Source organism: Crinia signifera, unplaced genomic scaffold (assembly GCF_055691185.1).
Source record: "Crinia signifera unplaced genomic scaffold, ASM5569118v1 HAP2_SCAFFOLD_356, whole genome shotgun sequence".
Taxonomy (NCBI): Eukaryota; Metazoa; Chordata; class Amphibia; order Anura; family Myobatrachidae; genus Crinia; species Crinia signifera.
In genome coordinates this window covers 40,585-59,302 of record NW_028142249.1, presented here as the reverse complement: position 1 = coordinate 59,302, position 18,718 = coordinate 40,585, and the positions used below count along the sequence as shown (strand labels likewise).

The 18,718-nt window shown below is 48.2% G+C and overlaps 1 long non-coding RNA gene across 1 annotated transcript in view; it reads left to right on the top strand.

The window, feature by feature from the left end:
• The window catches only part of LOC146055210 (uncharacterized), a 31,984-nt gene extending 16,620 nt beyond the window's left edge, over positions 1 to 15,364 (top strand). The window contains exons 5-6 of the long non-coding RNA XR_014468522.1: positions 1,249 to 1,388; positions 15,252 to 15,364. This is a non-coding gene — a long non-coding RNA (uncharacterized LOC146055210). The remainder of the gene's footprint in view (positions 1 to 1,248; positions 1,389 to 15,251) is intronic.
• The last annotated feature ends 3,354 nt before the right edge of the window (positions 15,365 to 18,718 follow it).

Below are 18,718 nucleotides of genomic sequence, written 5' to 3'. Positions count from 1 at the left end.
GGTTAATGACTTTAGCTCTGCCAGCCGAGAAACCACCAGCAGAGTAAAAAACTGGTGGGAAATTGTGCGTTCGGATCCCGAGCTACCGGTGTTCAAAGACACCAAGCTGATGCCGAGCTACAAGCGTGGCCCAAACTTGAAGGACCTATTGGTCAAGACCGAGATTACAAATTTTTACACCCCTTCTAGACAAATCAGACCCACCAGAATGGGCTGTTACCGGTGCCTAGGCTGCACAACATGCAGCTTCGTGACAGCTTGCACCGAAGTTGCACATCTCTATACGGGTAAATTTTTTTTAAATCAGATGGCCCCTCACGTGCACGACTAAATTTGTTATCTACATCATTTATTGTCCATGTGGAATACATTACATCGGCAAGACCGATTGTGCCATACGGGCAGCCCTTCATTCTGGCTCAGGGGAGCAACCAGTGACCAGGCATTTCGCCAAGGCCAAACATAACATGGCAATGATCAAATATAAGATCATAGACCACGTGCCGGCACACATACGGGGTGGCAACCGTTCCAAACAGCTTCTGCAGCTTGAGTCCAAGTGGATTTACAAAATGGACACACTACACCCTAAAGGCCTTAATGACACACTTGGCCTACATAATTTTTTGTAACCATTTTGGTCCACTAACACACAATCATGTCTTCCTTCTTCCTTTTCTCTCCCCCTTGTTAAAGGTACTTGTCATCCCACTGTGTGACACCAGTCCCCCAGCCTTATCGGTGTCCAGGTGACACACCAGGATAACATATAATATACAAGATGCTGGCATTCTGTTGTTGCAATTTCTGGCTTCTGGTGCTATGCGCATACAGTGATGCTGGCTGCATCACCCCACACAGGGCTGTTTTTGCTTATTATAGATACCCAGCAGGGACTCAGTATTTCTCCCTGCATTTAAACCACTCACGCCATAGGGTTTGCACCTCACCCAGCATATGCACTTTGACTTTTGCCCAGTACGGCTCCAATTCGGGGCCGCACGCAGTTATCTTTTTATACGTATACCCTTTTTAAATGTTCGTTTTTTATTATATATGTCTTCTCATTTTTAGCCACTAGATGTCACTATGTAGTCATAATATGGTCATGTCCACTTGTTTTTTTGCATTTTTTATTCACTTGCATCCTCTGAAGTTTTGTGTATGTATGGATGCCTTTGTTGCTTTATGACTTCTGTAGCACGATACTTGTATTCATGCTAATGTGAGCTGCAATCTCTTTCCCAGCCCACCCACGTCACCGCGGGATGACGACCGTGATGACGCGCGGTCAGCTGGCCGCCGCCGAACGTGGTGACGTCACTGCTGTGCGCAGTACTCCGGAAACCGGCCTGTGGATGCTCGTGGGGGACGGCTACAGGGAGGGGGTAAGTTAGCGCCTATTTGTTAACATGTCTTATAAATACCCATGCACTTGCACTTTATTCTGTACTTCACCCTGTCTGCATTTTGTCCTGACGACGGGGGTCCGGCCCCCGAATAAACACGGCCTTTTGATTTCACCAGCATTTGTGAGTCCTCGAGTGCCCATTCATTTCGTCATAGTATTCTGTGGGCAGTTCATTGTGGCTGCCCTCTGAAAGCTGGCACCGGGGCAAGCTACACATCTCAGCTCACTTCAGTCCAGAGTGACGGCCCTTCCGGATATATATATATATATATATATATATATATATATATATAGAACAAAGAGTGGGGTACCCTTTCAATGCGCTAGATAAAGTAGATTGGGCAGCACTCTGTCAGTCCCCCCTGTTAGCAGGGGAAGTGGGGAATAGAAGAAAAAAGATAGAAGACGCGCCACTATTTTATGGAGATCCACCACCAGAAGGATCAAGAAAATATATCGATTGGTCACTGTACAACAGTATTTAATACAATTAATTTAAAAACAAAGTAAAAACATTTTTGCTTGTATGCAGTCAGTTGGTCGAATCGATATAATCAGGAAAAAACTCCCAAGGCGTTTCGTCAAAAAAAATGACTTCCTCAGGGGTAACTTTCTAGGTGGTGGAGAAAGGCCATATTACTAATTTAGTATATACACAATTAAGTAGTTACTTTTTCAATACTGAGAATGTACATACCCTTAGGTAAATGGATAGTGAATGTAAGTTTTCACTCCGGATAGCGGTCTTACTGACAAACTGTACAAAAGTGTGCAAATGGATCCCTTGGAGATCTTAATGCTGGTATCCAGCTGCAACTATAGCATAATAATAGAGTATACAAAGAAAATAAAATACTGTACTCTATTATTATGCTATAGTTGCAGCTGGATAAACCGCCAATGCATCTACCTGGCTACCCCGCTAGTGGGGAGCCAGGGTATACGTATCCCTGCCATGCTTGTGGCTGAAGGAAGTCCGCGAGGCACGCTGCATGCAGCGGCGACCGGATTCTCTGTTACTGTGGTCCCCTTGCAGGCAGGTAGGGCAGGGTACTACCTGCCTGTCTGACCGCGCTGTACTCTCACAGAACTGAGCCGCGCTGTACTCTCAAAGTACTGAGACGCGCTTTTAGAGCAATCCCACCTGGTTCCCTGCTAACAGGGACCCGGGGGCATACTTACCCCTGTAGCTGCTGTACGCGCCGAGGCTTGCGGTCCGCGAGGCGCGCTGCATGCAGCGGCGACGGGGACCCCGGAACGGTGGTTCTGTCAGCCAGGTTCTGGAGGCAAGCTGCAAGCAGCGCCCTCGTCGCAGGCAGATAGGGACAGGGACTATCTGCCTGTGTAGATCTTAAAAATCCGGAAAAATAAAGAAAAAATTAGAAAAGCCCAAGAGTGAGCTAACAATGCGCCCAGCTCCCGCAGGGCACATGCTAAGACTGCCTAGGAGAGGAAGTAGAAGGGGAGGAGTTAGTCACTGTTAATTTATTCTAAAGTGCCCAAGCTCCCTGTGGTCGCCCTTCTATTCCCCACTGTAACTCTCCAGTGTCACCTAGTGGAGGAAAGAGAAATAATGATGCAGCTGATAAACCTCCCATTCTCGGGTTACATACATGAGGATAAGATTGAATTAAGCACAAAGATGATAACAAGAACCGGATGCCCCCCGACAGTCACTATACCGACATTGGAATCCCGACTGCTAAATGCCCGATGAGCCACCGAACCTGCACGGGGCTTCTTTGCGCTCGCTCCCTTGTCAGAGTACCGGTAGTCAGTAAATGTTAGGTAAAACCACAATTAGAAGCCAAATTACAGTATAAGTTGGCTGGGGGCGGGGTCTAATGTTGAGTCTGTTCCACCACACCCCCTGAAAGCGGCCTGCGGTTGCTTCTCCCAGAGAGGATATTGACAAAGAACCAAGCAATCATCTCCCGGCATTATGCTAGCGCAGCTGTAAAACAACAGAAACTGCTCTAAATGCTTCTTAATCTTCTTCTTTTATCTCTGTCCAAGACGATGGATCCCTAGATCATGCACATGACATTCTAGGGCAGTGGTTCCCAACCGTGGTCCTCAAGTACCCCCAACAGTGCACGTTTTCCAGGTCACCCAGCAGGTGCACTCATTATTCAGACACATTTTAAAAGATCCACAGGTGGAGCTAATTATATCACTTGTGATTCTGTGTGGAGACCTGGAAAATGTGCACTGTTGGGGGTACTTGAGGACCAGGGTTGGGAACCACTGTTCTAGGGCAGTCATGTCCAACCTGCGGCCCTCCGGCTGTTGCGAAACTACAAGTCCCATCATGCCTTGCAATATTTTTGCTATTAGCGAGTGCTAAAACTATGGCAAGGCATGCTGGGATGTGTAGTTTCACAGGAGCTAGAAGGCCGCAGGTTGTACATGCCTGCTCTAGAGCGTAAGCCAGTTTTGGCAGTCACATACAGTAGGTGGGGTCTAATGAACGATACGACCATATTGCTAACACTATCAGTTCTTATACTACTACTCCCAGCATCCGCCGCCATACACTACTTTCCTATATACAGTTTCCCAGAGTGTTTGTGCCACAATAAATATAACAAAAGGCATTGTAACCCCTCCGCATCATTTCAGCCGAGTCGGGTGCGGTCCCAAAGGGCCACCCCGGGGGGGGGGCGCGGTGCAGTGTCCGCAGGTTGGGGGGGGGGGGGGGGGTCACAGGCAGCCTGCACTGCTGTCTGCTATACCCTGCAGACAGCAGTAGCAGAGGAGGTGAATGGATGCCTGTGAGCGGCATCCATTCACCTCCCGGACAAGGGGTGGACGGGGGCTGGGGGCAGCCCAGCAGATTACCTTAGTGCTGGGCTTGCCCCCAGCGCAGCATTCCGGGTCCTGGCGGCGGCGATCGGAGATGACATAATCTCCAAGCGGCAGGGGGGATGCGACAGTGGTGTAAAAGGGTGCAAACGCAGGGTCACACCCGGCTTGAAGCAGGGATCAAAAACCCGGATGCGACCTGGCGTTTTTGGTATAAAAGGGGTACTATTAACAAGTCTATGAATCTGATGTAGATCACTTTTCTTTGTGGTTACAACATACTTCCCTCCAATTGAAAACTACAGTCAGGAAAATTACAGTAGGATGCGCCAAGCGCCTTTGTAAGGGGCGTGTCACACAGTGCCCAAAGGGCGTGTCTAACTCCACATGGAGCAGTACGGATGGTGTAATGGTTAGCATTACTGCCTCACAGCACTGAGGTAATGGGTTCGATTCCCACCATGGCTCTAACTGTGTGGAGTTTGTATATTCTCCCCATGCTTGCGTGGGTTTCCTCCTGGTACTCCAGTTTCCTCCCACAATCCAAAAATATACTGGTAGGTTAATTGGCTTCCAACAAAATTAACCCTGGAATGTGTGTGTGTGTGGTAGGGATTAGATTGTAAGCTCCACTGGGGCAGGGACTGATGTGAATGTTCAAGTATTCTCTGTAAAGCGCTGTGAAATATGTGTGTGCTACTGTATATAAGAAACTGTTAATAAATAAATAAACCTATGGGCGTGTCTATGCCTAAATGCTTCTTGTGAGATATTTCTATAGAACATTAAGTCTATAGAATTTTTGAAAGGTTTTTTTTTTTTTAAAGAATGATTTTTATTTCAAAGCACCATATAGATAGAACCATACATTGCCTGAATAAAAGTATGCAGACTTCCAGCAACAGTACAGAAAACTAAATGTAGAGGGTGATTCAGACCTGCTTGATTGGCTGCAAGTAACTTTTTCGGTACATCTTTCTAGTATGGCGTAGGACAGTGGTTCCCAAACTTTTTTTAAATCCCAACACCCAAGAGCAGTGGTTCTCAACCTCGGTCATCAGGACTCCCCAACATTGTACATTTTCCAGGCCTCCATGCAGGATCACAGGTGAAATACTTTGCTCCACCTGTGATCTTTTAAAATGTGTCAGTGAATAATGAGTGCACCTGCCGGGTGACCTGGAAAACGCAGACTGTTGGGGGGTCCTGAGGACCGAGGTTGGGACCCACAGACCTAGAGAGAGTATTAGAATTTTTTTCACAGCAGCACTAGGCTAAAAGTTTCTTTATTGAAAAATGCCAAAAAAATATATATTTAGTTGATTGTTTATATCGTACTTAAAAGTAATTATGTGGTGAGGCAAGTGATTCACTTCTGTTATCACATATTTTACGATTAGCAGCCACCAGCACTGATTTTGCCTATTATTTTGACCATAATTATAATTACATGACCAGATTAATGTTTTATTCTCAAGACACTGTTATAAATACTCGCAGAGGTTTTCTCAATGCCACAAATCCTTTTCCAGGATGAGCTGAATTAAAACAGTAATAAAACCCACAATAAATATGACTGTTTGTTTTAGAGCAGTATTGGAGTTTAGGGGATTTACTAGTATCAGGGTAGAACAGAAAGCAGTTTATTAACCCCTGGGGTCAGTGTGATACTGACAGGTGTCACAACTGAAGATGTACTGTAACAAGAGACTGTTTAGAATTGGTAACGGTGAGCTGCGGTTATACAGTAGTGAAGAGTTTTCTCCTTCATCCACTAGGTGGCACTGGAGTTACAGTGGGGAATAGAGGGCGACCACTAGGAGCATGGGCACTTTAAGAAATTTACAAGTGTGGCTGACTCCTCCCCTCTACTTCCCCATCCCAGGCAGTCTTAGAATGTGCCCGGGGAGCTGGGTGCAACAGTTTTGTCCTCTTAGGGCAAATAGAAATTTTTATTTCATTTATGTTTGTTTTTACACCTTTTAACATTGAGGACAGACAGGCAGCTTCTGCCGACTGCCTGTCTGCGTCGCGGGAGCTGCCGGGGGGACCCCAGCGCCACTGCTCGCGGTCTGCGCGGGGGTCCCCGGCTCCTGGGACCGCCGTCCAAGAGTGACTGGACGCCGCTGCATGCGGCCGCGCCTCAGTCCGCACAGCCTCACCGCCGCCGGCCAGCAGGCAGGGTATGTATATCCCGGCTCCCCGCTAGCAGGGGAGTCCGGGCAATGGGCGGTGTAAACAGCGCGTCTTTTTCCTGAAAAGCGCGCCATAGAAGCTGCGGGGGGGACCCCATCGCCACTGCTTGCGGTTTGCGCCAGGGTCCCCGGCTCCTGAGACCTCTGTCCCAGAGTGATGCAGCTTGCGTCACGATCCCTACTCGGAGCTAACCGGGTGGGGAGCGTACAGCGGGGTTTGCTCCCAGTGACCAGGTGCTTCCCCAGCTAAAACGCAGCTTGGGCGGCCATTTTAATATGCTTGGCCCCCATGCATGCTGCTGGAGGCTCCTGACTGCTGCTGCTAGGGAGTCCTGTGCTCCAGCATGTCCTAGTCTCCCAGTAACTGCATCTATGGCTGCAGCTGCTCCCCCAAGTTCTGGGATATCAGACAGTGGGGTTTAGAGCATGGTAGGACAGTATTGGGCTGTATGTAAATTAGGTCATAGCACCCCTGTGTTATATACCATGGTGTTGTTTATGGCCTGTGGCAGCTCATCTCCTTATACTGTCTCTCCTGTCCAGTGATTCTATCTCTGGTTACCTATTCTCTCTCTCTCTCTCTCTCTCTCTCTCTCTCTCTCTCTCTCTCTCTCTCTCTCTCTCTCTCTATCTCTATCTCTATCTCTCTATCTCTCTATCTCTCTATCTCCAGAGCTCTGCAGAGAGTAACCTGCATGAAAGGTACAACTCAGTTTACACTGTTATCTGAGAACACTGTGATAGACAGCATCTAACCCTGGGTTATCATCCCATAGGGATAGCCCTGTCTGGCCTCCTCAGATCACTGAGGTGATGTCCCCTTTGTCCTCAGAGGCCACAAGGGGAGATTTTTATGTAGCCTCTGCTTGCAAGCCTTACAAGTGTCTCTTTGCCTTGTACCCCTCATTTCTTACAGAAAGAGATGGTGTCCCTAGCATTATTACAGAGTCAGAGTGGACATGCAGATTTGGGGGAAGAGTTTGCAGACAGCAGGGTCATACAGAGGACAAGGGCAGCTTCAGCTCTTGCAGTTTTGTTACATTGTAAGATACAGTGCACAGACTCTTGCAGTGCTGTCAGTACACATGCTATGCTGCCATTACAGGTGACACAGAGGTCACTGCCTTACTCTGAGGCCAGGCTACAGTGTACAGATACAGTGTACACATACTGAGGGCAGCAGCAGCAGCCACATCTCTTGCTGGGCTGTCAGTACACATGCTCGGCTGCCATTACAGGTGACACAGAGGCCACTGCCTTCCTCTGAGGCCAGGCTACAGTGTACAGATACAGTGTACACATACCAAGGGCAGCAGCAGCCACAGCTCTTGCTGTGCTGTTAGTGTCCACAGCTCTTGCTCTGCTGTTAGTGTTGTACCACATGTTATGCTGAGATTACAAGTGACACATACAGTAGGTCACTGCCTTACTCTGAGGACAGGCTACAGTGTACACATACAGAGGAAAGCCTACAGCTCTTGCTGTGCTGTTACTGTGTTGTGTCACATGCTATGCTGAGGTTACATGTGACACAGGTCTCTGCCTCACTCGGAGGCCAAGTTGGGTACACCAAAGTACAAGGCTTGTATCTGTACTGGGTACACATACAGAGCTGGTACCTGTGTGAGAGTACTGTTTGGTACAAAGCACATAGCCAAACGACTGGGTGTCTGGACTATTTAAAAAAATTACAGACATTTTAAGAATCAGGATGGTTTAAGCAAAATCGTTCTTTTTGTGTGAGCATCACCCAGGCTACCATTGTTTATTACCTTCTCCCTGCAATTGGCAGGGCACAAGAATAAAAACAACCAATTTGTACACTCCGATGTTGGTACTTTAACCAGGAATAATGTTCTGTTTAAGGAGAGCTCGTAGCTTTCTGGGTGGATACAGCTGTCAAAAAAAAAAATAAAAAAAAAATTGGTTGGTGAAATTCTCTGCTAAATTACATTAGCAAGCCTTATATAATGATTCCAATTGCCAATGAAAATGGCCGTGTCTGTTTCAGCGACATGCTGGGATGTGTAGTTTCACAGGAGCTAGAAGGCCGCAGGTTGTACATGCCTGCTTTAGAGCGTAAGCCAGTTTTGGCAGTCACATACAGTAGGTGGGGTCTAATGAACGATACGACCATATTGCTAACACTATCAGTTCTTATACAACTACTCCCAGCATCCGCCGCCATACACTACTTTCCTATATACAGTTTCCCAGAGTGTTTGTGCCACAATAAATATAACAAAAGGCATTGTAACCCCTCCGCATCATTTCAGCCGAGTCGGGTGCGGTCCGAAAGGGCCACCCCGGGGGGGGGCGCGGTGCAGTGTCCGCAGGTTGGACGGGGGGGGGGGGCACAGGCAGCCTGCACCTATACCCTGCAGACAGCAGTAGCAGAGGAGGTGAATGGATGCCTGTGAGCGGCATCCATTCACCTCCCGGACAAGGGGTGGACGGGGGCTGGGGGCAGCCCAGCAGATTACCTTAGTGCTGGGCTTGCCCCCAGCGCAGCATTCCGGGTCCTGGCGGCGGCGATCGGAGATGACATAATCTCCAAGCGGCAGGGGGGATGCGACAGTGGTGTAAAAGGGTGCAAACGCAGGGTCACACCCGGCTTGAAGCAGGGATCAAAAACCCGGATGCGACCTGGCGTTTTTGGTATAAAAGGGGTACTATTAACTAGTCTATGAATCTGATGTAGATCACTTTTCTTTGTGGTTACAACATACTTCCCTCCAATTGAAAACTACAGTCAGGAAAATTACAGTAGGATGCGCCAAGCGCCTTTGTAAGGGGCGTGTCACACAGTGCCCAAAGGGCGTGTCTAACTCCACATGGAGCAGTATGGATGGTGTAATGGTTAGCATTACTGCCTCACAGCACTGAGGTAATGGGTTCGATTCCCACCATGGCTCTAACTGTGTGGAGTTTGTATATTCTCCCCATACTTGCGTGGGTTTCCTCCTGGTACTCCAGTTTCCTCCCACAATCCAAAAATATACTGGTAGGTTAATTGGCTTCCAACAAAATTAACCCTGGAATGTGTGTGTGTGTGGTAGGGATTAGATTGTAAGCTCCACTGGGGCAGGGACTGATGTGAATGTTCAAGTATTCTCTGTAAAGCGCTGTGAAATATGTGTGCGCTATATAAGAAACTGTTAATAAATAAATAAACCTATGGGCGTGTCTATGCCTAAATGCTTCTTGTGAGATATTTCGGTACTTGTGAGTTATCCGGGCTGCCGATTTTGTCCTTAAGTTTGGTTAACTTAAGGACACCCGACCGACGCGATGCCCACGATTTAGCTCCAAATCGGGGGCATCGCGTCGGTCGTGGCCGTTATAAGGGGCCGCGACGCGATGCCCCCGATTTCCCATAGACAGTAATGTTAAAAGACACGATATCGGGGGCATCGCGTCGGTCGTGGCCGTTATAAGGGGCCGCGACGCGATGCCCACGATTTCCCATAGACAGTAATGTTAAAAGACGCGATGGACCCGATTTCCATAGACAGCAATGTTAAAATAAAATTACAATGTGAAATTGGCCAATATGTTTTTAAAATAAATGTTTCATGGCCCCCCACCACCGTTAACGCCACCCCGCTATTGACGCCAACCCGAAGCGTGGCGAGCGCAGCGAGCCCGCGAGGGGCGGCGGTACGCGTCCTCCGACCTTTTCATGCCCTACTATCCACTAGGGCGTGGAGTGAGAATAGAATAGTGTGGCGAGCGCAGCGAGCCACCGAGCCTGAAGCGTGGCGAGCGCAGCGAGCCCCGCGAGGGGACGCGGACACCTTCACAGGTATCCGCGTGTCCTTGCGGGCTTCACAGGTGTCCGCGTCCCCTCGCGGGGCTCGCTGCGCTCGCCACGCTTCGGGCTCGGTGGCTCGCTGCGCTCGCCACACTATTCTATTCTCACTCCACGCCCTAGTGGATAGTAGGGCATGAAAAGGTCGGAGGACACGTACCGCCGCCCCTCGCGGGCTCGCTGCGCTCGCCACGCTTCGGGTTGGCGTCAATAGCGGGGTGGCGTTAACGGTGGTGGGGGGCCATGAAACATTTATTTTAAAAACATATTGGCCAATTTCACATTGTAATTTTATTTTAACATTGCTGTCTATGGGAAATCGGGTCCATCGCGTCTTTTAACATTACTGTCTATGGGAAATCGTGTCGGAAATCGGGTCCATCGCGTCTTTTAACATTACTGTCTATGGGAAATCGTGGGCATCGCGTCGCGGCTCCTTATAACGGCCACGACCGACGCGATGCCCCCGATTTCGGGCGCGATGAAAAAATCGGCAGCCCGGATAACTCACAAGTACCGATATTTCTATAGAACATTAAGTCTATAGAATTTTTGAAAGGTTTTTTTTTTTTTTTGAAAGAATGATTTTTATTTCAAAGCATCATATAGATAGAACCATACATTGCCTGAATAAAAGTATGCAGACTTCCAGCAACAGTACAGAAAACTAAATGTAGAGGGTGATTCAGACCTGCTTGATTGGCTGCAAGTAACTTTTTCGGTACATCTTTCTAGTATGGCGTAGGACAGTGGTTCCCAAACTTTTTTTAAATCCCAACACCCAAGAGCAGTGGTTCTCAACCTCGGTCATCAGGACTCCCCAACAGTGTACATTTTCCAGGCCTCCATGCAGGATCACAGGTGAAATACTTTGCTCCACCTGTGATCTTTTAAAATGTGTCAGTGAATAATGAGTGCACCTGCCGGGTGACCTGGAAAACGCAGACTGTTGGGGGGTCCTGAGGACCGAGGTTGGGACCCACAGACCTAGAGAGAGTATCAGAATTTTTTTCACAGCAGCACTAGGCTAAAAGTTTCTTTATTGAAAAATGCCAAAAAAATATATATTTAGTTGATTGTTTATATCGTACTTAAAAGTAATTATGTGGTGAGGCAAGTGATTCACTTCTGTTATCACATATTTTACGATTGGCAGCCACCAGCACTGATTTTGCCTATTATTTTGACCATATTTATAATTACATGACCAGATTAATGTTTTATTCTCAAGACACTGTTATAAATACTCGCAGAGGTTTTCTCAATGCCACAAATCCTTTTCCAGGATGAGCTGAATTAAAACAGTAATAAAACCCACAATAAATATGACTGTTTGTTTTAGAGCAGTATTGGAGTTAAGGGGATTTACTAGTATCAGGGTAGAACAGAAAGCAGTTTATTAACCCCTGGGGTCAGTGTGATACTGACAGGTGTCACAACTGAAGATGTACTGTAACAAGAGACTGTTTAGAATTGGTAACGGTGAGCTGCGGTTATACAGTAGTGAAGAGTTTTCATAAAAGTGTAGAAAGAGGTGTTTATATAAAGAAGGGGCAACATGCATGGGTAGAAATATTTGTGAACTGAACGTAGCAGCTGCCGGGTGAGTTGGCGGGGTACCACAGGCGATTCCCCACCCTAGCAGATGGGGGCCTTAAGAGCTGCAGAGTTATTCAAGTTGGGTCAAAATCTGCGCTAATCCTCTTGTTGCGAACCACGGTGAAGGCAGATACATCTGACCATATCACCCTCCTTCTGTCATCCGTAGGACACAGAAATTAGTGTTCCTGCCCTTTTTGTGTCTGGGACTTTGCGCCCTTCCGCTGCCCCCCTGGTGCGCTGACACCCCGTTGCAAACTTTCTCATCCGCCCCCCCTGCATGCACTGAAACGCTGATGAGCTCTCTGCTGAAAGCTGTGTGTCTGTTGTTACAGATGTAGCCCGCCACCGTCCCCCATGCTGTTACCACTGCTGAAGTCCTGAGAAGTGAGCGGCATGGCAGCTCTTTAAAGTGACAAATCCCCCCCCCCCCCCCCCGCCACAACGCTAAGCTGCTCTCTGCTAGCAGTGGCTGTCAGCTCTTCCTGCCGGCTAAGCCCTCCCTCCACAGACAGGAGGGCTTGCTGGGGTTGCTTTTCCCATTCTGGGTAACAAGGATATAATACCTCCTGGGCAACGAGCATGAAACCTTCTTGGCAACTAAGCATAAAACCTTTGGCATTGAGTAAGAAACCCCTGGCAATGAGCATGTAGGTAAGAGGCTCTTATGTGCCATCATATGTAGTCGCTGTTAAGGTGTGTGATGGGTATTACAGTGTGGGCCACTATCATGTGCGATGGGCATTACAGTGTGGGTCATCATGTGCGATGGGCATTACAGTGGGTGCCATCATGTGTGATAGGCATTACAGTGTGGGTCATCATGTGCGATGGGCATTACAGTGGGGGCCATCATGTGCGATGGGCATTACAGTGTGGGTCATCATGTGTGATGGGCATTACAGTGTGGGACATCATGTGCGATAGGCATTACGGTGTGGACAACCATCATGTGTGATGGGCATTACAGTGTGGGCCATCATGTGCGATAGGCATTACGGTGGGGGCCATCATGTGTGATGGGCATTACAGTGTGGGCCATCATGTGTGATGGATATTACAGTGTGGGCCATCATATGTGATGGGCATTACAGTGGGGGCCATCATGTGTGATGGGCATTACAGTGTGGGCCATCATGTGTGATGGGCATTACGGTGTGGGCCATCATGTGTGATGGGCATTACAGTGTGGGCCATCATGTGTGATGGGCATTACAGTGGGGGCCACCATGTGTGATGGACATTACAGTGTGGGCCATCATGTGTGATGGGCATTACGGTGGGGGCCACCATGTGTGATGGACATTACAGTGTGGGCCACCATGTGTGATGGACATTACAGTGTGGGCCATCATGTGTGATGGGCATTACGGTGGGGGCCACCATTGTGTGTGTGATGGGGCCAAACAAACATATCAAATAAAAGAGATGCTCCGAACAATGGGCGTTTCCGCCACACTCACATCCCCCAACGAGGCTCAGTGCCATCTTCCCGGCCTTGGGTTCTCCAGAGAATTGCATCCCACAGAATTCGGTGCGACTGCGGCTCTGCGCCATTATATTGGATGGAAGCCTGCGCTTTGCATGCTCCGCTGCGCACTCTGCTGTAATTGTTTTTTTTTTTTCTTCTGGACTCCTGTGCATACTGTGACTACTGGCCATACTCCACTGTGACTGCTGGCCATACCCCACTGTGGATACATTACTGTGACTGCTGCTCGTAACCCCATTGTGTATACATTACTGTGACTGCTGGCTTTAACCCCACTGTGTATGCGATACTGTAACTGCTGGCCATACCCCTCTATGTATACGTTACTGTGACTGCTGGCTTTAACCCTACTGTGTATACGATGCTGTAACTGCTGGCTATACCCCTCTGTGTATATGTTACTGTGACTGCTGGCCATACCCCACCTGCCACCTGTCGACCCAACGGTGTCGACCTAATGACTGTCGACCTAAGTGGTGTCGACAATACGACCATATCCCGTAAAGTGGCTGCTGGCAATACCCCACTAGTGTTCACACTCTGATTTTTTTAGGGCAGGGCGCTGACCATCAGGCAGAGCACTTTTTCAATCGAAAGAGCACATTTTATACTAGAAATTTACATCAGAAACAGCAAAAATTATAAGAATGATGCCCATTACACATTGTCATATTCTGCTATGGCCATTACATATTCTGTCGCAATGAAAACACATTATACCACACACCCATTACACATTATACCGCACACACCATAATGCCCATTACACATTATACCACACACCATAATGCCCATTACACATTATACCACACACCGTAATACCCATTACACATTAAAACAAAATACCATAATGCCCATTACACATTATGCCACACACCCTACTACCCATTACACATTGTCATACTGATCTATGTCCATTACATATTCTGTAATAATGACAACTACACGTTATATCACACAACAAAATACCCATTACACATTATACCACACACCATAATGCCCATTACACATTATACCACACACCGTAATACCCATTACACATTGTCATGCTGTGCTATGTCCATTCCATTTTCTGTCATAATGACAGCTACACATTATGGCATACACTGTAATACCTCTTATACATTATACCACACACCCTAATACCCATTACACATTGTCATACTGAGCTATGTCCATTACATATTATGACCTAATGACATCACACATTATGGCACACACTGTAATGACTCTTACACATTACACCACACACCATAATGCCTCTTACACATTATGGCATATACTGTAATGCCTCTTATACATTATACCACACAATGTAATACCCATTACACATTATACCATGCACCACAATGGCCATTACACATTATACCACACACCGTAATACCCATTACACATGATGGCACACACCGAAAGTTCTCAGCGGCACGTCAACGAGGTGAGGGGCAGCGCAAGGGCGCAGAGTGCCACACACAAAAAGGGCAGGGAGCATTTTGAGGTTTTAAAAACGGGCAGGGTGCAGCACCCTGTAACAGAAGCTTAGAAGGAACACTTGTGATATTATGCTGGGTACACATTGGGTAGCTGGAAATGAGGAACGTGCATCATTATTATAGAACAATGTTTATTCATAATCTTTCTGTGGCTGATATACCAGACATAGCCAAGCGATGTTCAGAAAACATTCAGTGATTTGACTCTTTCCTTTATGGTGAAATGCCATTGGTAATCAAGATGTATATCCAATACAGATCAATCCCTGTATTTAATGTGTCCATTATGTGCTTGGTTGCATTACAGAGGAACATATTAGGCCCATGAGTACGTTACCTCAGGGCATAAATATCCCATTTTTCTTTTGTTAGGATGTTGAGCTACCACATTAGTCAGCCTTACTAATATAGTTATATACTCATGTGTTTGTGTATGTCTCCTGGATAGGGAGCTGAACAGTATGGGCATCTGGTACCGAATGGGAAGGGTTCCAAGAGTCCCAGAATCTCCGCAGCCCTCAACACCTTCCTCCCTATCTGCTGTGGTGACGTCGGCATCTGCTCCAAACCTCCTGAGGTAGGTACTTGTGTAGACGTTTTGTTTGAGCCAAGTGTTAAGGCCCATACACACTTGAAGATTTTCATTTCAAAAGACTTTGCCAAAATCTCTGAAAGATATATTTGTCACCAAAGTAGTGCGTACACACTGAGCTATTTTCCCCAAAGAGCAAGAGATTTTCAGGAGGTGAAAGACTTTGCTGAAAATCTTTCATATAAAAGCCTATTTACATAATGGGCAGGGTTTGTATTCCAAGGGTGGGAGCAGGGGCCATTTTATTCAGTGCATTTCTGTTCTAGGGGCCTGATTCAGAACTGATCGCTGGGCTGTGTATATTCGGAGCCCAGCAAACAGGTAAACGCTACCTGACTCTGCTCCGACTGGGCAAAATCCCGCCCATGTGCACAACTACCATTTAATTTGCCACCGTGCACGTAGGGAGAAATCCATTCACCTTCCCCAGCAATGTATACATTACCGCCACAACAAAATATACATTGGGGGGCAGTGGCGGTGGTAACATATACATTGTTGACCTGCGCCAGCAGTGTATACATTAACGCCATAAAAATATACATTGATGGCCAGTGGCAGTGGTCTCATATACATTGCTGGTCTGCTCCAGCAGTGTTTACATTAATAACTATTATCACTATACATTAGTGCGCAGCAGTGCCTAAAGTGGAAAAATTTGCTTCCCTGACTCTTCCCCCCCCCCCAATTATGTCACAGCCACACTGTCAGGAAAAGAATAACGTGGCCACATAATACCACCCCTGATTCAAATGATGCCCCACAGTGCAAAACAACCCAACACCTAATAAAAACTGAACATTTTGTGCCAAAAATTTTAGGGCATGGCTTTATGGGTCAGGGACACAGAAATGCACACAGTAATGCAAATTACACATTATGCCACACACCGTAATGTCCATTATACTATATGCCAAACACGGTAATGCCCATTTCACAATATGCCAAACATGGTAATGCCCATTTTTTATTATGCCACATAAGTGCCGCTTACATACATGCTCATTGCCAGGTATTACATTCTCAGTGCCAGGGGTAACATGCCCAGTGCCAGAGGTGTGCACTGTGTGGGAAAGGAGACAGCAGGGCAGAGCGGTGGGAAACCCGGATGTCTCAGAACATCCGTGGTGCGGCTATTTCAAATGACTTGCGAGCCAATCGGTGCTCGCGGCCTGGCAGCTCCTCATTTGGTGCCGTCCCGCGAGCTCTGATTGGCTCACGAGCCGTGAGTTGGCACATAATTTTAAAATAGCTACGCCACGGACGGATGGACCTTCTCTGAGACATCCTGATTTCCCACCGCTCTGCCCGGCTGTCAGCTGTTTAGCGATGCGGACGGAGGCGGAACCATTCCACCTCCAAAATAAAACTGATGGAACGCAGTTCCGCCCAGTTCCTGCTCCCTTTAACCCTGGTGGGCAGTGGTGCCCATAATATATACATTGCTGGCCTGTGTCAACAATGTATATATTACTGGCTTGTAAGTAACATTGGTGGGCAGTGATGCCACTAAAATATACATTGCTGGCATGTGCCAGCAATGTATATTTCCTTTTCAGGGTCCATGGGTCCCACAGGGGACATCGGGGTTGTAGGTGGATCCAGGGGGTCCGAGGCACCAATCAGCGCAGCTTTTAAAGATTTCCCAGGATGCCCGGGCCCTCTCCCCTACAGCCCCGCCTCCAGGCTCATCTAGCCAGTTTTTAGTTGGTGCCTGCAGGAAGCAGTCGCACCTTATATCAGCGGGGGTTGCCTCTCTGAGACAACCCCACTAAGGTTTTATTTTTCATTTTTATTTTTTCATTTTTATTTTTACTTTGAATTTGCCGCCTAAGCGGCAAAAAGCCGCTTTGCGGCTGAGGCTGCTCACCGCCGTCAATCACTGACGGCGGAGCGAGCGGCTACATCACCCTCCCGGCGCCGGCTCCTTCTGATGACAGCGCGTCAAGGAAGGACCTCGGCGAGGGGGGAGGACGCGACGCCTAGCACCGCCAGCGTTCTCCCCCGGACAGCGTGGCTGGAACAAGAGGGACAGGTAAGGCTCCACTTGGAGCACAAATCGCTGTCATGCCGCGCTGGCGGGGGAGACGCTCGCGGCAGCTGGCGTGGGTGCAGGCCGCGGCCCGTGACCCCACTAGACCACCGGGGACTAGCGCAGGCTGGGGGGGGGGGTCCCCATCAATGCTAACATCCCGGTGGGGGAAGTCCAGCAAGGGGAGGCGGCGTCGGGCCTGCAGCCTCCTCCCCCGGCCTTGGCGCCATTTCTCTAAGAGATCTGCCGTTCCATTGGCCGCCTTTACGGTGCCCGCCCCCCTCTCTCGGTCAGGCGCCATTTCTCCTCAGCACCTCCAGAGAGCGGGCACCATTCTCCCCTGTGAAATCGCCTACAGGTTCAGTAGCCTCTTTCACAGCCACCCTTATTCCCACTTTTCTCCATAGAGTCAAGCGGTTGACACAGGGTGAAGTAGTCTATTTCTGACTATAGAGTGTGTGTGACTTGTGCTAGAAAATTTTTCTCACTACTTCTGTCCAGTGATCTGTCCTTTCACTTCTGTTGTTGAGGAATACCTCATTGGTCACAGCTCTCATTGATATCGCTCTAGGGTTTCCTTAAGGGATTTATCCTATTGTGCACTGTCAGCTCTCCTTGTCAGTGTGTTTGTACACCATGTCTAAAAGAGGGCGTAAGCAGACAGAATCTCCTGTACTCTTGTCCTGCAAGGGCTGTGCTGCAGGCCTGTCTGATATGGATGTTGTTCGGGATGGCCTGTGTGTCAACTGCATGTCCCCTGCGCAGTCCACTGCCACAGGTCAACAACCCCCATGGGCAGCGTTCCAACAATTACTGGGTACTCTGGTGGATCGCTTGCCTGCCACTGTTGCTCCCCCCGTAGTCCAGCCCCCTCCTCCCTGGGTGGATGCCCTATCAACCACGGTGCAGACCCTGCAGCAGACTACGGCTGCTATGCAAAAGCTGCTGCCCCAGGCGGTACAGCCCAGTAGCTCCCTTTTGACTCCCTTGCTAGCAGATGCACGGGATGACACCGATACTGATGATGGGGGCGATGGGGGAGATGAGGATGCTGATAATGCAGATGATCTCCTCAATTTACAGGATGATCAGAATGACCCCTTGCCCATGGATACTCCTGCTGCTCAGGCAGAGACTCCTGATGTGGCAGCCTTGATACATGCTATCAGGGAGGTCCTATTGTATGACCCTGAGCCGGAGCCTGTCGCTAAGACTAAGGATGTTTTTAAAAAGCAAAAGGTTCTTAAGGCCCAGTTCCCTCATTCCGATTACCTAACGGAAATCTGGACAA